The following is a 19,641-nucleotide window of genomic DNA, read 5'->3' as shown; positions in this document are numbered from 1 at the left end:
TGGTTCACATTACTGACATTTCTACCCATTCCTACTCAATATCCAGTTTACAATGGCTCTGGGGTTGACTGGCATTCAGTCCAGGACTTTGTAAGTCAGCTGGGATAGGCTCCAGCTTCTGAATGTGGTAATTTCTGAAGAGAATAAGCGGTAAAAAAAAAAAAGGACTGCAGATGTTGTGCCAAAACCTGAACTGCCACGTCAGGCCCCTTCTCTGCACATGCTGCTTCAGGACTAATTGCAGCTGCAGGCTAGTGTGTTTTAATATTCATGCGTTTGGGATAAGTGCTTCTCTTGGTTCAATCAATAAAACTGCTCTTCAAAGCGACCCAGTGAGGCTGTGGTGCTGCTCTTAGGGCCTCATTACTAAAAAAAAAAGAAAAAAAAAAAAATTATGAAAACAAACAACACGAAGCCAGCCATGGTGAACACACCAAATGTGCACGAGGGACAAGCATGTTGTGTTTTTTTCACTTTCAAAAGTGCTTCTTTCAGCCATCATTCAGTCCCTCCATCTCGTTATTGCATGCATGATTTATTAAATCACAGGTTTTGATTCCCCAACAACTTGGAACAGTCGAGGAGTGGTTACTGGTGGTAAATTTCCCCTTTTGCACTTACCATCCCACTCGCACCAAAGTGGTTCCCTTCCGTTGTTTTTATTTTATTTTCCTACGTAATTAAAGGTCATTATTTCTACGGCTTTTAGCATTGCAAATACTAGCATTACTTAGCTGTTAAAGGGGAACATTATCACATTTTCAGAAGGGTTAGAACCAATAAAAATTAGTTCCCAGTGGCTTATTTTATTTTTTGAATTTTTTTTCAAAATTTTACCCATCCCGGAATATCCCGAAAAAAAGCTTTAAAGTGCCTGATTTTCACTATCTGTGAAGCCAACGTCCATTTTCCTGTGACGTCACATAGCGATGCCAAGATATAGCGACATTAGCTCGGATTCAGACTCGGATTTCAGCGGCTTAAGCGATTCAACAGATTACGCATGTATTGAAACGGATGGTTGGAGAATGGAGGCAGATAGCGAAAATTAAATTGAAGAAGAAACTGAAGCTATTGAGCGAATAGCTATTGACGCTATTCGGCCATGTTTGCCTTAGCATCGCCGGTAAAATGTGCAGTCCAATGATCGGAAGTTTTGCATCTTGTGACACTGGATCAACTTAAATCCATCGATTGGTAAATGTTTGTTTGGCATTAAATGTGGATGGAGGGAAACGCTGGATGTAAATATAGTTTCAAATGTACATACAGCTAGCCTAAATAGCAAAAGATTTAAGTCTCATTTTAAAACTCATTTGTATATTCTAGCCTTCAAATAGACACCCTTTTTGGACCAGTTGATCTGCCGTTTCTTTTCTTTTTCTCCTATGTCCCACTCTCCCTTGTGGAGGGGGTCCGGTCCGATGTCCATGGATGAAGTTCTGGCTGTCCAGAGTCGGGACCCAGGATGGACCACTCGTCTGGAGTCGGGACCCAGGATGGACCGCTCGCCTGTGTATCGGCTGGGGACATCTCTGCGCTGCTGATCCGCCTCCGCTTGGGATGGTTTCCTGCTGGCTCAGCTGTGGACGGGACTCTCGCTGCTGTGTTTGATCCGCTTTGGACTGGACTCTCGCGGCCGTGTTGGATCCACTATGGACTGAACTTTTCACAGTATCATGTTAGACACGTTCGACGTCCATTGCTTTTGGTCCCCTAGAGGGGAGGGGTTGCCCACATATGTGGTCCTCTCCAAGGTTCTCATAGTCCTCATTGTCACCGACGTCCCACTGGGTGTGAGTTTTCCTTGCCCTTATGTGGGCCTACCGAGGATGTCGTAGTGGTTTGTGTTGTGGTTTGTGCAGCCCTTTGAGACACTAGTGATTCAGGGCTATATAAATGAACATTGATTGATTGATTGATTGATTAGCTGGCAGTCATGCCGCGACCAAATATGTCTGATTAGCACATAAGTCAACAACATCAACAAAACTCACCTTTGTGATTTAGTTGACTTTAACGTTGGAAATGCATCTGCAGGTTATCCATACATCTCTGTGCTATGTCTGCCTTAGCATCGCCGGTAAAATGTGCAGACACTCCGGCACATTCGATGGGGGTCTGGCGGCAGATTTCTTTGACTTTATCGTTGGAAATGCATCTGCTTTGAGTGTCGCAGGATATCCACACAATCTTGCCATCTCTGTAGTAGCATAGCTTTTTTCGGTAAAGTGTGCGGAACAAACGACCGACCATTTCGTTGGCTTTCCCCACACCCTTGTATTTTGAACAAATTTCGGCCAATTTCTTGCCACTTTCGCATCTTTAAGCCAGTGGTGCAACTTGAATCCCTCCCTGTTAGTGTTGTTACACCCTCCGACAACACACCGACGAGGCATGATGTCTCCAAGGTTCCAGAAAATAGTCGAAAAAACGGAAAATATCATAGCTGAGACGCGGTGTTTGTAATGTGTTTGAGAAAATGGCGGCTTTATTACCTATGTGACGTCAAGTTCTGACGTCATCGCTCCGAGAGCGATAAATAGAAAGACGTTTAATTCGCCAAAATTCACCCATTTAGAGTTCGGAAATCGGTTAAAAAAATATATGGTCTTTTTCCTGTAACATCAAGGTATATATTGACGCTTACATAGGTCTGCTGATAATGTTCCCCTTTAAATTTGCATCATTAGCCAAAACAAACTTGCAAATACTGAGTAAAATACAAATGCTTAGAACTAACACACTTTCCTATGTCTGATTTTTATTGTCACAACATGAGCTGTATGATTAAATTATATTTAACCTTGATCAATTTGTATTGATCTACAGCACAGGTGTCAAACCCAAGACCCGATGGCCAGATCTGACCTGTCACAACTTTTTATGTGGCCCACGAAAGCCTTGAAATAATGTGTGTCCATAAAGTACTTACGATGTATTCTTTCCTTAGTTTTCAAAGAAAAATTGTATGTACTACATTCAATTGCATGTATTTTAAACATTATCTGATCATGAAACAATTATTATACTGTCATATATTAAAAACAATTATAATAAATCAACCAAAAACTCAACACAATAACACCCCTGTTCTAAACTTTGAAATTACTGTTTTTTATATAAAAAATATTTTGTTTTCAAAAAATAAATACCTACTTTGGGCCAACTTTTTCCCCTTCTGATACGATACGGATATTGGAGCGTTGAGTATTAACTGATATTAATCTGGTAGTAAGGCTTGTCACTGACAGTTTGGTTATGTTTGAGTTTTTCCGTGTGTTTGTGTTTTGTTTCCCGTCAGCGCTCTTATTTCGGTTCCTTTTCTTGCACGTCTCCCTCAGCACTTTTTTCCCTCACCTGTCCCGGATTGGCAGTCTGGCACACCTGGTGGCAATTGCCAATCAGGCTACCATTTATACCTGCCTCACCCTCCAGTCAGTGCTGGAGTATTGTTAACTGTTTGCGGTTTGCTGTCTCCTGGTTCCTCGGATCTTGTATCCTGTTTCCTGTTTTCCTTGATTCCTGTATCCTGTTGCCTGATGCCTGATTCCTGTTTTCCTGCATTCCCTTTGGACATTAAAATCATGTTTTCCTGCAACAAGCCTACCATCTCTATATCCTGGGGTTCGTCCCCAACACTTCCCGACACTGGCATGATATCAGCCGGAATTATATATTATTTTGTAGTGTGGAATGTTAGAAAAGGTTTTTATAAAAGGAAATGTATCAAACATAGAACAATGGTAGGTATGACAATTATTAACCAATTTATTGTCAACCTTTTGACCAACTTATGCTGTCTTTAAGTTAATGTTTAGTGATAATTGTTTTTTTTGGCAACACAGTGGCTTCAATAATTCATTAAATTAATTAATGATGCAGTAAGTTAAATAATATGGACACGTTTGTTACTGGATACTTTCTAATACGCTTCTCCCTTGCAGACGTTGTATGTGTTATAATATACAACTATAATTATTTGTTACTTGTTTGTATTGATGCCAATATTGTTCAATTAATGACAGTTACATATGTTTAGCTTGTGTGCTATTAATTGCTTACCTGTTGTGTAGCTGCTAGCTCCTTGTAGCCTATAGCCTAGTGTGGACGTATTCGTTTAATCTGGAGCCAGAAGACGTTCAAAGAGGACACAATGCATAAACATAAAATCATAAGTATTTATTCCCTCTTGGATACAATTCTAATACAATTTCTCTGAGTGCTATCTGTCCCTAGTAGCATTCAACATGGGCAGCTTACACACGGCTTTCCGGACGCGCCCTGACCCTCGCGTTCTTGCCATATATAACACAATGTATGAATATGCAATGAGGTGGCTTCCTCCAGCCGTGGAATATTCCTCTGCTTTCTTCTCTCTGGACTATTACAACTGTGTGGCATATTGTTGCCGGATTTGTTCCTCCGATGATGCGTCGACATGAACACAGCAAAGGTAAGATATAATGAATTTATTTAAGTAACAAAAACAGGCTAAGAACAAAAATACCGGAGCTAAGCAGAAAAGGCAAACAAAGGGAGCTAGCGTGGGAGCTAGGAAAACGAACAGAAATACTAACAACTTGGCACGAAGAGACAGGGAAAACAAATCATTAGCACGAGAGCTAGAATAAAAACAAAGGCGTAGCGAGAAAGCTAGCGAGAATATAAATGCGTAGCGGGAAAGCTAACGAGAAAATACATACGAGTCGTCACTGTTGCATGAAAGCAAACTAGGATCCCAGAAAGACTGAACAGAAAAGGCTGGCTTATATAGGATGGTGATTAACGGAACAGGTGTGCGTCTTGAAACCACGGCAGGTGAAAATAATACGTAGCTATGGAAACAGACTAAAAACAGGAACTAAGGAGTCAAACTACCAAAATGTGATACAGAAAAAAAATCAAAACTACAACATTGAACGATCCGAGCAGCGCATCACAAAATGGACTCCGACTTCATATCTGGTGTTGTCCTTCAGACCTCGGCAAAGAAGCCACGTGAACCGTGGCAAGAATGTGGGCGATAAGGGTGTGTCTGTGTGTAGGCATGAACTTGCACACAGTTTCAACTGGAACTTTAGAGCAGCCTTCCTTAACCTTTTTTGCACCACGGTTTAATATAAGCATTATTTTCTAGGACCGGCTTTCCACTTGTGCCAGATAAATACACCAAAAATAAGTGCATGAAAAATACAATTCACTATAACGCTGAATTAGTAGGAGCCCTGGACTTGTTTCTTTGCGATGAGATGCAGATGAAAATCAGCCATTGGCTACAATCTGTCAAATGTATATTTTATATGTTCATCAATGTGCATTATATCATGTCACAAAGTTATAAAATATATAACAAATGGAAAATTCCTATGAGGAGTTTTGTACATCTATAAACAAGCTTATTGGTGTGTATGGTGGGACAGGTGAAAGTTAAGTCGGCGAAAATGCAGTCATTTATAAATTATTTAATATTTCTCTGCGGCCCGGTAGCAAATGCGTCACGGACCGGTACCGGTCCCCGGACCGGTGGTTAGGGAACAATTCTTTAGAGCAGTGGTTCTCAAATGGGGGTACGCATACCACTGGGGGTACTTGAAGGTATGCCAAGGGGTACGTGAGATTTTTTTTTTTGAATTCTAAAAATAGCAACAATTCAAAAATCCTTTATGAATATATTTATTGAATAATACTTCAAGAAAATATGAATGTAAGTTCATAAACTGTGAAAAGAAATGCAACAATGCAATATTCAGTGTTGACAGCTCAATTTTTTTGTGGACATGTTCCATAAATATTGATGTTAAAGATGTCTTTTTTTGTGTGAAGAAATGTTTAGAATGAAGTTGATGAATCCAGATGGATCTCTATTACAATCCCCAAAGAGAACACTTTAAGTTGATAATTACTTCTATGTGTGGAAATCTTTATTTATAATTGAATCACTTGTTTATTTTGCAACAAGTTTTTAGTTATTTTTGTATATTTTTTTCCAAATAGTTCAAGAAAGACCAAAACAAATTGTCAAGAGTTATTTGGTGACGAACCCCAAGATGCAGAGATGGAGGCAGGCATTGGATATGAAGACATTATTTAATATAAGTAATAGAACAAGAACAAACAAAAAGCACGCACGTGGGCGGAATAACAAACTAAGGGAGCTAGCACTGGAAGCTAGAAAACAAAAAGGAACTTTAGCATGGAAGCTAGAGGATAGCAAACAGAAAAACTGGAAATAACTAATGGCTAACAAGAACAGCTTACCGCAAACGACGACCAGGACAAAATGTAGCACGACAGGTAATAGCTAAAAAGAATCACAGACACGACAAGAGCAACATATGGCAACGACAAGTCCGAATGACAATACAATGATCCAGCCACTGACACAAGACAAAGGAGATACAAATAGGAGCCGGCTGATTGGAAACAGGTGTGGCTAGATGCCAATCAGCCGCAGCTGAGGGGGAACACAGCATTCAGGGAACAAGACAGGAAGCTGACAAATTAAGAGCACTTGACAGGAACTAAAAGACAGGAAACAGAAAAATGCAGAGGAAAAAACTAAAACATAGACAAACTGTTGGGGGCAAGCCTGGCCGAAATGAGCAATATTTTGCACTGTTGTACAATTTAATAAATCAGAAACTGATGACATAGTGCTGTATTTTACTCCTTTATCTCTTTTTTCAACCAAAAAGGCTTTGCTCTGATTAGGGGGTACTTGAATTAAAAAAATGTCCACAGGGGGTACATCACTGAAAAAAGGTTGAGAACCACTGGTTTAGAGGATATGATTAGTTGCACGGTCTTTTCTAAGCATATCAATATTCAACATTTCTTAAAGGGGAACATTATCACCAGACCTATGTAAGCGTCAATATATACCTTAATGTTGCAGAAAAAAGACCATATGTTTTTTTAACCGATTTCCGAACTCTAAAAGGGTGAATTTGGCGATTTAAATGCCTTTTACTTGTTCGCCTGTTGGTGCAATGACCCTTCACCCGTGACGTCACGTCTTGAAGTGACCCGCCATTTTCTCAAACACATTACACACACCAAGTCAAATCAGCTCTGTTATTTTCCGTTTTTTCGACTGTTTTCCGTACCGTGGAGACATCATGCCTCGTCGGTGTGTTGTCAGAGGGTGTAACAACACAAACAGGGACGGATTCAAGTTGCACCAGTGGTCAAAAGATGCGAAAGTCCCTAGTTTGTTCTGCACACTGTACCGACGACAGAGATGGCACAGAGATGGCAAGAATGTGTGGATATCCTGCGGCACTCAAAGCAGATGCATTTCCAACGATAAAGTCAACGAAATCACAAAGGTGAGTTTTGTTGATGTTATTGACTTTAGTGGAGTGTGCTAATCAGACATATTTGGTCACGGCATGACTGCAAGCTAATCGATGCTAACATGCTATTTAGGCTAGCTGTATGTACATATTGCATCATTATGCCTCATTTTGTAGCTATATTTGCATCCAGCCTTTCCCTCCACCCACATTTAATGCCAAACAAACACATACCAATCGTTAGAAGGCGATCGCCGAATTCGTCCGCGCTTCCTCCCGTGCCGCTGTCTGTCTTGATATGGCTTAAAAGCTTCTGTTTCTTCTTTAATTTTGTTTTTGGTACCTGCCTCCACACTCCAACCATCCGTTTCAATACACGCGTAATCGGTTGAATCGCTTGCACCGCTGAAATCCGAGTCTGAATCCGAGCTACTATGCTATACCTTTCTGTACTATCAGCCATGTTTGTTTCTGGTGGCTTCACGCAGTGACGTCACAGGACAATAGACGGGTGGATATAGCGATGGTGTAAATCAGGCACTTTGAAGCCGTTTTTCAGGATATTGGGTGATGGGTAAAATTTTGAGAAAAACTTCAAAAATTAAAATAAGCCACTGGGAACTGGGTTTTAACCCTTTCAGAAATGGTGATAATGTTCCCCTTTAATCACTTCATCCTTCACTATCTTAATTATATCCCAACACAACCGTGTTTACCTTTTGTGATTTATTTCACTGAAATACAAAAAAATACAAACTTTTTTTGTAGATATTGCACCAATATCAGTGTCAAGTTCAAACATTGATGATATCTATTAAACATGACAAAAAGGCAAGAAATCAAACAGAGACAGAGTTAAATTTGGACTCAGCTCATGAGGAGAGACATGGCCTCTGTACACCTTGCACAGTTCCTGCACCAAGCTCCAACGAAAAGGTTTTCGTCTCCTCTTTTATTTAGATATTCAATGTTTACGCAACAACACATGTCAAAACAGGAATGGAGAGTATATAAACAGTCATTGTTTTCGGTCACATTGAAGACAAAAGAAGATGATGCTTCGGGCCCGGGCTCGTCCTGGTTTCAGCTTCGGCAGGTCTTTGAGGACAAAAGAAAACCCCTCTCGTCGCATTCCAACGTACACAGCGGAATGTTCCAAGACCTTGCCTGGTCGAAGAAGGACGGCTCTCAACTACTCAGTGTAGTCAAAGAGAGCTGAAAGTTTTTTGATAATTTACAAACAATTTACACAATTTTTCTAACAATCAGTACCGGATCGAGGCACCACTAACCTATATCTGCTTGTCACCTACACCTAAAATTTCAATACAAGTTATTCATCAGTAAAAAAATATAAGCAATGTATTCATTTTCATTCATACAGAGTGTACTTACTGTTACAGACAGCCCTCCGAGGGGAGCCGTAACTGTGACATGGCGTTCAATGAAAATGAGTCTGACTTCTCTGATCGACAGCAACCCTGTCATTAATCAGATTTAAAACATAATCCTTTGACAACACTGTAGTATTATCAAGAGTACTCTGCTTTCTCCTCGTGGCGCCACAGCCAACAAATAACATCATAAATGTAAGCATCAGCAACCAACCTCTGACTCCTGACAGCCACATTCAACTCATTTCCTCCCAGTGCAGTAGTTCTTGTCACTCCTGACATCTGAGCCAAACACGCAGTTTAAAAATTAATCACTTCCTCAGACACGAAGCGACATCCTCTCTGGGACAGGAATACAGATACTGGCAGCAGGTGGAAACAAGCTGACTTACAGACCGGGAACACTTCGCTTTCATTGCATTTTATGACGTGACGTTATTGCTGTGAGGTAAAATTATTTTTTTTAAATAAAAAAACGGGAAAAATTATCCGCACGACTGCACACACTCAACAATCAACTCATCTGACGCTGATGAGACCTTTCCTGCCGTCTTAAGCCAGCGTGTCCTGCATTCCAGGGCCAGAATGTAGCCCCCTACATGGTACAGTAGGCCTACACGTCTGTAGCTCTCTCCCTATGTGCATTCGCTCTCTCTGTGTTTCTCCTCCTCTGTGCTCATCGTCTTGTGTCCTGTGCCGTCATCCCGCAGCGTTCCTCCATTTCCTAGTTTTTCGAGCTATGTGTCTCGTCTCCCCGTATTCCCTCTGGTTCCCTGGCTGCCTTCCTGGATCTCGACCTCTCGTCTGGACACGGACCTTGACGCCTCGTTCTTTCACCCTGACCTCTTGCTTGCCCACGGACCTCCGAGAATGCCTTGCCCTCCCTGACTTCCGCATCTCGCTCAACACGCACCTTCAACAACTCATGGTAACACTCAGTGAAACCCAACACATTGTCACACCATGTGTATCTTGACTTATTACATACGTCTTTTTATTATACTAATAAATACGCCTAGAGCTAAATGCCTCTGTGCCATCTTCTCCTTCTTCCCCTGTACCGTTACCCCAAAAAATGCTGGAAAAAAACCCCCTCAACTTTAAGTATTTTTAAATTTTTTATGTTTTACATTGTGGCGGCAGATTTTCTGGTGTATAGATGCAAGTAATTGGTATAGGTCAGTAATAAATCACACAAACAGAAATTCAGAGTACAACAACAATGCAAAAAAACGTTAGTTTTACTACTTCAACATGTCCATTTCATACATGCAAACTAGTGCTGTCAAATACTGCTCAGTGGCCTTGTAGTTAGCGTGTCTGCCCTGAGATCGGTTGGTCGTGAGTCATACCAAAGGCTATAAAAATGGGACCTATCACCTCCCTGCTTGGCACTCTGGATCAAGGGTTGGAATTAGGGGTTAAATTACCCAAAATTATTCCCGAGCGTGGCCGACGCTGCTGCTCACTGCTCCCCTCACTTACCAGTGGGTGATCAAGGGTGATGGGTCAAATGTAGAGAATAATTTTGCCACACTTAGTGTGTGTGTGCCAATCATGAGTACTTTAACTTTAACTTTTAATATATATATTTTTTTTTTAGATGAAAAATTATTACAATTTTGAATTTGGGGTAGTCTTGATTAATCACAGGTTATTTGTTATAATTTTACATGTTTTGTTCTGTTTTCAGCACCCCGGGGTTTGTGTTTTAGTTGCCATGACGGCAGATTAGTTTCACCTGCCTCTGATTAGTGTTCGGGACGCTCACCTGCTCCTGGGCACTAATCAGAGAGCTAAATATTCCTGTTTATCGCCACAATCAGTCCGCTTCCTTGTCGGACACATATTGATTTCTATATTACTAACACATTTGTTAACTTCCTGTTATAAATTTGTACAAAATTTAAATTTATATATAACGATTAATATAGTTCTCAATAAAGAGTTAAACAAGTTGTGCTTCTCATATTTTGAAGATGCGATTATCTTATTTTTCTATAGGGTGTAAGATGTTTATCAGGTTAATTTGACTTTTTACTTGTAAACTATGAGTTTGAACAGTTCTTTAAACTGAATTGTAATAATACTTTTGTTTAAATGCTTTGCTTTTTTTTTTTTTCCTGTCCAGCTTCTCAAGCAAATCATATAGTTGATGTAGATGCCCATATCGGCTGTTCAGATTTACTTTACAAAAGAGAAGTGTACGATACTTCTCTTTGCTTGATCCCTTTCATAATTAAATTCCACATACTGATATGCTAAAGCAGTGTTTTTCAACCATTGTGCCGCGGCACACTAGTGTGCCATGAAATACAGTCTGGTGTGCTGTGGGAGATGATGTAATTTTACCTAATTGAGTCAAACATATTTTTTGCAAACCAGTAATTATATTCCGCGAATAATGTGTTGTTGTTGAGTGTAATACTCTTCCATATCAGTAGGTGGCAGCAGGTAGCTAATTGCTTTGTAGATGTCACATGGTTTGTCGTGATCACAATATGCAGACGACAGCGGGAGGCAGCGTGGAGGTAAAAAGGTATCTATTGCTTAAGCCAAAAATAAATAAAAGGCCAGTGCCGCTAAGAAAAGGCATTGAAGCTTAGGGATGGGTATGCAAAACGAAACTAAAACTGAGCTGGCTACAAAGTAAACAAAAACAGAATGCTGGACGACAGCAAAGACTTACAGCGTGTGGAGCAGCAGACGGCGTCCACAAAGTACATCCCTACATGACATGACAATCAACAACAAAATGGGATACTACACTACACACAGGAAAACACCAAATTACCTCGAAATAAGCCATGGCGTGATGTGACAGGGCGTGACAGTACACCTACGTTGAGACAAACTATAGTGATGCATGGTTGGTAAGGGTTTGAATTTATACCCAACAATTGCAAGAACAAATTTTTAGTGTAAAAATCAACTGCTGAGTTTCATTTTTTTATGTTTTCTGCTAGTGGTGTGCCTCGGGATTTTTCCAATGAAAAAAGTGTGCCTTGGTTCAAAAGAGGTTGAATAACACTCTGAAAAAAGTCTTAAAGGCCTACTGAAATGAGATTTTCTTATTTAAACGGGAATAGCAGGTTCATTCTATGTGTCATACTTGATCATTTTGTGATATTGCCATATTTTTGCTGAAAGGATTTGGTAGAGAACATCGACGATAAAGTTCGCAACTTTCGGTCGCTAATAGAAAAGCCTTGCCTGTACCGGAAGTATGTGCGCGTGACGTCACAAGTTGCAGGGCTCCACACATATTCACATAGTTTTTAATGGGAGCCACCAGCAGTAAGAGCATTTCGGACCGAGAAAGCGTCAATTTCCCCATTAATTTGAGCGGGGATGAAATATTTGTGAATTAGGATAATGATAGTGAAGGACTAGAGAAAAAAAAAGTGACGGCTCCTGGCGGCGGCAGTGTGAGCATTTCAGATTTAATTAGACACATTTACTAGGATAATTCTGGAGGATCCCTTATCTGCTTATTGTTTTAATAGTGTTTTAGTGAGATTTTAAAGATTGTAAAGAATACCTCGAGGTCGGATGGCTACGGTGAACACGAAGTGTCTCAGAGAGAAACCGAGGAGCCAAGCTCACAGCTGCCGCTGCTGCAGGACGACGAATAATCCAATGATTTTTCCGGTAAGATATATATCACAATTTCCCCATCCAAAAACATTCTGGTTGATGTCGAGAAAACATGTTCGCTTGACCGCTCTGCTTCACAACAAACAAAGAAACACCGGCTGTGTCTCGGTGCTAAAGACAGCTGCAATCCACCGCTTCCCACCAACAGCATTATTTTTTATAGTCTCCATTATTAAATGAACTAATTGCAAAAGATTCAGCAACACAGATGTCCAAAATACTGTGTAATTATGCGATTAAAGCAGACGACTTTTAGCCGCGAGTGGTGCAGCGCTAATATTTCCTGACAGTCCGTGACGTCACACGTACACGTCATCATTCTGCAACGTTTTCAATAAGAAACTCGCGGGAAATTTAAAATTGCAATTTAGTAAACTAAAAAGGCCGTATTGGCATGTGTTGCAATGTTAATATTTCATCATTGATATATAAACTATCAGACTGCGTGGTCGGTAGTAGTGGGTTTCAGTAGGCCTTTAAGTGTTGTAGGTGAATACAAATGTTTTAAGATACAATTTTTTTCCAAGGTTAAGTTTCTACACTTTTGTTGAGAAGAAATGTTTGTGTGCGTTCTTGGGTAGCAGGTTTTAGTTTAGCTGTTTTTTGAATATGGCTAATTTTGTCTATATGAAAAATTATATTATTCTAACTGTTTTTTTTGTAGGATTAGTAATAAATTAGTGAATAAAGTGTTCTTTTGTAGTTATTTCCCCATATTTCTACAAATGAACTCAGATATGGTAACACTAGCGGTCAGTAGAGTCTATGCAGTGATGTTTGCCAAACTGTCCCTTAATTAAAAAAAAGCATACTGATTATCAGTATTTCAGTTGACAGGAAGTATAACTGTCTCATGCCCGGTTAATTAAGTGAGTGAAGGTTGTCATCGCCCTATAGGCCAATTAGGGTGGGTTCTGAAGCCCTTGAAGATGTGGATAAAAATCCAATTAATGCAGCTGTGTTGCCACAGTCTGGGTTGTCCCTGGTTCGTCAGTCAATGGCAGTGGCAACCAATTTGTGCCTGATCCTGCTACATGTGTGCATGTGGAGTCCCGCCTACATCATGTGTGAGAGCGTGTTCAAGCATGCCTGTTGTTACCCGGTGGGTACTTTGACTCCATTTGGTATTCAAATGGGTCAAACTGTACTGATTTATTCATGCTCTGAGTCTTAAGTGCCACTCAGTCTGACAGGCCTACGCCAAACTCGGCATCTTACTGAACATAAATGCCGCTTGCTTTGAATCAAACACAGCGCGTCATATCACAAATTTACAGTATCTCTCAAAAATGAGTACACCTTTTACATTTCCAGCAACCATTCAATTTATTTGCATTGCATTTTTTATAAGGGGCTTAGCAAATGATAACTGCTCCTCAAAGTCTGCCTAGCAACCATCAAATGTGACATGAGCAGAAAAAAAGGAGTCAGAGCAGGTATGTTGGTATTTAATTTGAATTTTAATGATTAATGCAACATTGTTGCTGTGCAGTTTATTACGATGGCCTCCTATACAGTGGGGCAATAATGTATTTAGTCAGCCACCGATTGTGCAAGTTCTCCCACTTAAAACGATGACAGAGGTCTGTAATTTTCATCATAGGTACACTTCAACTGTGAGAGACAGAATGTGAAAAAAAATCCAGGAATTCACATTGTAGGAATTTTAAAGAATTTATTTGTAAATTACGGAGGAAAATAAGTATTTGGTCAACCATTCAAAGCTCTCACTAATGGAAGGTTTTGGCTCAAAATCTCACGATACTTGGCCCCCATTCATTCTTTCCTTAACACGGATCAATCGTACTGTCCCCTTAGCAGAAAAACAGCCCCAAAGCATGATGTTTCCACCCCCATGCTTCACAGTAGGTATGGTGTTCGTGGGATGCCACTCAGTTTTCTTCTTCCTCCAAACACGAGTTGAATTTATACCAAAAAGTTCCATTTTGGTTTCATCTGACCACATGACATTCTCCCAATCCTCTGCTGTATCATCCATGTGCTCTCTGGCAAACTTCAGACGGGCCTGGACATGCACTGGCTTAAGCAGGGGGACATGTCTGGCACTGCAGGATTTGATTCCCTGTCGGCGTAGTGTGTTACTGATGGTAACCTTTGTTATTTTGGTCCCAGCTCTCTGCAGGTCATTCCCCAGGTGCCCCCGTGTGGTTATGCGATTTTTGCTCACCGTTCTCATGATCATTTTGACCCCACGGGATGAGATCTTGCGTGGAGCCCCAGATCGAGGGAGATTATCAGTGGTCTTGTATGTCTTCCATTTTCTGATAATTGCTCCCAAAGTTGATTTTTTTCACACCAAGATGCTTGCCTATTGTAGATTCACTCTTCCCAGTCTGGTGCAGGTCTACAATTCTTTTCCTGGTGTCCTTCGACAGCTCTTTGGTCTTGGCCATAGTGGAGTTTGGAGTCTGACTGTTTGAGGCTGTGGACAGGTGTCTTTTATACAGATAACCAGTTCAAACAGGTTCCATTAATACAGGTAACGAGTGGAGGACAAAAGAGCTTCTTAAAGAACGAGTTACAGGTTTGTGAGAGCCAGAGATCTTCCTTGTTTGAAGTGACCAAATACTTATTTTCCACAATAATTTACAAATAAATTCTTTAAAATTCCTACAATGGGAATTCCTGTTTTTTTTTTTTTTCCACATTCTGTCTCTCACAGTTGAAATGTACCGATGATGAAAATTACAGACCTCTGTCATCATTTTAAGTGGGAGAACTTGCACAATCGGTGGCTGACTAAATAATTTTTTGTCCCACTGTACGTATAAAAAATTACAAATTTTCTGCGTTAAAACCATTCCCAATCTTCAAACAAAAAAGAAAGAGCTTCTTTTGTATTTCCCACATCAAAAAGCTTCGGGATGGAGATGTCAGCTGACAATATCGCTCTCATCAGCAGGCTTTTCTGCTTCCCTACACTCCAGGCCTGTCCTATTTGCAAAGAATAGGAGCATTGTTCATTTGAATCCAGATAGAGATAGATATAAAAAAAAAAAATAACACTTGATCAAATCATAAATACACTCAATCACAGGACATATGGCGTCGCTTTGTGGAGGCGCAGGAAAAAGAAGAAGCTACCGAACGTCAGGATCTTAACGTGAGATTGCGGCAAGTAACGAGCAGAGTGACAAAAAATCCGAGTTGTCTAATGAGCTTTTACAACGTAATGGTTAACGTTGCACATTGCATCATTATGCATCCACTGCATATTTCTCTGTCAGCAGCAATGACAGTACAAACTTTTATACACATTCAGATGAATAAGTAATATTTTAATGAGGAAAAATACAGCACAAAGACACTTGTCTTGTTGACAAATGAACAGATAATGAGGATTGCTTGGCATTGTATCGACACTAGTGGCACTTTGCCAAGTTATGTGATTGCAGCAATTTCAGTGCAGGAGCTCAATGCTGTAACGTCCTGCATCATCAGGGGGTGGGGGGGCTGTACATCTAAGAAGGACGGATCCAGACTGGAATAACTGATCGGAATAAAACTGGACTCGCTGTGAACGGTGGCAGAGAAGAGGACTGTGGAAAAAACTACTAAGCATCATGGATGATGCCAGTCACCCTCTGCATACAGTTATCAGTAGCCAGAGGAGCCTGTTCAGTGCTAGACTGCTTCATCCCAAGTGCAGGACTAATAGACAAAAAAACTCCTTTTTCCTCACACGTCAGACTGTACAACTCCTCTCTGGGGTGTAGAAGGGTACTAGGACGACAGGGGATGCAAAACAATAATACTGAAATAATCTGTAACAAAAAAGTGCAATACTGTTAGGTTTTGATCAAGGAGTTGACCCCAGGATGCAGAGACGGGAGGCGAGGTTGAATTATAAGAATTGAACAATTTTAATGAGTCCAAAAGGTTTAAAGGGGAACATTATAACAATTTCAAAAGGGTTAAAAACAATAAAAATCAGTTCCCAGTGGCTTGTTTTATTTTTCGAAGTTTTTTTTTTTTTAATTTTACACCTCCCGGAATATCCCTAAAAAAAACCTTTAAATTTCTTGATTTTCCCTTTTTGCGACGCGACTGTCCATTTCCCTGTGACGTCATACAGGGCTGCCAATACAAACAATATGGCGGTTACTACAGCAAGATATAGCGACATTAGCTCGGATTCAGACTCGGATTTCAGCGGCTTAAGCGATTCAACAGATTACGCATGTATTGAAACAGGTGGTCGGAGTATGGAGGCAGATAGCGAAAACAAAATTGAAGAAGAAATTGAAGCTATTGAGCGAATAGCTATTGACACTATTCGGCCATTGCATGGGTGTACCTAATGAAGTGGCCCATAGCATGGCTGCCTTATTAGCATCGCCGGTAAAATGTGCAGACCAAACGATCAGGACTTTCGCATCTTGTGACACTGGAGCAACTTAAATCCGTCGATTGGTAAGTGTGTGTTTCGCATTAAATGTGGGTATCTAGTTTCAAATGTACATACAGCAAGCGTAAATAGCATGTTAGCATTGATTAGCTGGCAGTCATGCCGTGACCAAATATGTCTGATTAGCACATAAGTCAACAACATCAACAAAACTCACCTTTGTGATTTCGTTGACTTAATCGTTGCAAATGCATCTGCAGGTTATCCATACATCTCTGAGACATGTCTGTCTTAGCATCGCCGGTAAAATGTGCAGACACTCTGGCACATTCAATGTGGGTCTGGCGGCAGATTTCTTGCCAGTGGTGCAACTTGAATACCTCCCTGTTAGTGTTGTTACACCCTCCGACAACACACGACGAGGCGTGATGTCTCCAAGGTTCCAAAAAATAGTCGAAAAAACGGAAAATAACAGAGCTGAGACCCGGTGTTTGTAATGTGAAAATGAAAATGGCGGTTGTATTACCTCGGTGACGTCACGTTCTGACGTCATCGCTAAAAGACCGATAAACAGAACGGCGTTTAATTTGCCAAAATTCACCCATTTAGAGTTCGGAAATTGTTTAAAAAAATACATGGTGTTTTCTGCAACATCAAGGTATATATTGACGCTTGCATAGGTTTGATAATAATGTTGCCCTTTAACTAAGGGAGATGGGGCAGACGTGGAAAGACTAACAAACACTGGAGCCTCAGTGGTCGGCAGGGGTGATGGCCAGGATGTACTGGGCAAAAGCAAAAAAGGGATCCAACGCAAAATCCTCTTTACCTTAGGGGGGCTAGGGAGCAAAACACAAGAGGTGAGGAATAATCAGAATAAGAAGAGACAACGTACCAGGCGGGATGAAGCGAATCACTCATGTGCACGTGGGTGCAGGAGACAATAACCGGCAGGGACCAGCTGGCGGTGACAAACTTATATACTATCGGGTAGCGATTTGTTGCAGGTGTGCCTCGCTGGGGACTAATTGACAGAAGGAAAAAACTGACACAAAAAACAAAGAGAAGACAGGGAAATGACAAAAACACAACACAATACATTTTCATAACATGGTCCTACCGGTAGGAGGCCACGGGGAAGACCCAGGACATGTTGGGAAAACTACGTCTCCCGGCTGGCCTGGGAACGCCTCGGGATCCCCCGGGAAGATCTAGACGAAGTGGCCGGAGAGAGGGAAGTCTGGGTTTCCCTGCTTAGGCTGCTGCCCCCGCGACCCAACCTCGGATAAGCGGAAGAAGATGGATGGATGGATGGGTCACTACCGCCTAGTTTCTCTTGATATATTCTTAATTTTACTGTTATATTTTTATCCTTATTGTTGCTTTTTATTTTTATTCTTGATGTTATATATTATATTTCATTTCCATTCATACCCCCATTATTTACCTTTTACTTTTTATATTCGATCTCAATTCTGCACACTGCTGCTGGAATTTTTCTGAGGGAACCATTTTGAAGGAATCAATAAAGAACTATCTATGTCACAGCGTGGATTCAAACCCAAGATTCTCCCGCAGCAGATTCCCACACTCCTGGCAGCATGCCAGTACACGCCCCCCACGCGCCGAGCGCACCACACCTACGCTTCACCTCAGCTGCAGGCTACCTGTCATCAGAGCACCTGGCAGCAATCAAAGGAACAGCATAAAATCCAGTCACTCCTTGTATCCTGTGCCGGAACGTCGATAACTCTTGTAGTAAGCATTTACGTCTCTGGCTTCCCTCTCGTTGTCCTCACCTCTTTTAGCCTCGTTGACATGTCCCTTGTCCTCCTTGGACTATCCGCCCTGTTTCGTGTGCTCAAGCGCTGGATCTCGACCCCCACCCGGAAATTGGACTGCCTCCCTCGATCCTCGACCACTCACCTGGACTCGGACATTGTTGCTTGCCGCCTGCCCTCGACCTCCTGCATGTACCCGGATCTCCCTTGTGCCTAACCCCTTGATCAGACGAAGGGTTCATCCATCACGCATGTACAACACCCTCCTGAATTATTCACATGGTTAACTTTACACTTAATCCTGCAACCAACACTTAAAGTAGCATACACATCCCACACAATCATCAAAGGTTACAATAAACTTGGTAACATTAAGTCTTTCGTGGTGTTGTCTCCTTCCAGCCCTCACGTACATAACATTCTATCTGTTACGAGGTGCGCGCATGGTGATGCGCGTTGCGTCACCCCAGGATGCAAGAGGACCGAGGACAAGCAGGAATTGCAGGTAAGAGCTTGGTTTAATCCAAAAATATAAAAAGAACACGGACACAAAAGGCAAAAGTGTCATGCCTGTTAAGCAAGGTTTATGTTTTGTCATGTTTTGTTTTTGGACTCTTGTTTCACGTTTTGCATTTCCTGGTTTTGTTTGTTTCCATGCCAACCAATTGATTTTCACCTTGCCATCCTAGTCACGCCCCATCCCTCAGCTCTCACACCTCTTTCTCATTACCACTGCTACTACTTAAGTCTTTTGCTTTCTGTTCATCGTTCTGGGAATTTTGCTTGCCTGCTTGCCTTCATGCAGACACGCTACCCTTGCTGCACCTCCTTCATGCCCTCGTCCATAGTTCCATGTCAAGTAAGTTGTTGAATATAGTCATAGTTAAATGCTTATGTGCTAAGTCTTTTTGTTTATGTCCATAGTTCATTCATGCCATCGCGCAAGTGTTTTGGTTTTCCTATTTGTATTTTGTAGTCTAGTTATATACCTCCTTGTGAGCGCCCTTAGTTTGTTTATTTTTTATTATAGTGCTTAAATAAAATAAATATGTACTTACATTCTCGTCTGGCTCGTGCCAATCATCCTTTGCGTAGAAGAAGCAAAACCAGTCCATGTGTGACAAAAAGAAAGCGCATGCCAA

This window comes from Nerophis ophidion, linkage group LG16, assembly GCF_033978795.1.
Source record: "Nerophis ophidion isolate RoL-2023_Sa linkage group LG16, RoL_Noph_v1.0, whole genome shotgun sequence".
Taxonomy (NCBI): domain Eukaryota; kingdom Metazoa; phylum Chordata; class Actinopteri; order Syngnathiformes; family Syngnathidae; genus Nerophis; species Nerophis ophidion.
The sequence above is the reverse complement of the archived record's forward strand: the minus strand, read 5'-3'. Positions refer to the sequence as shown.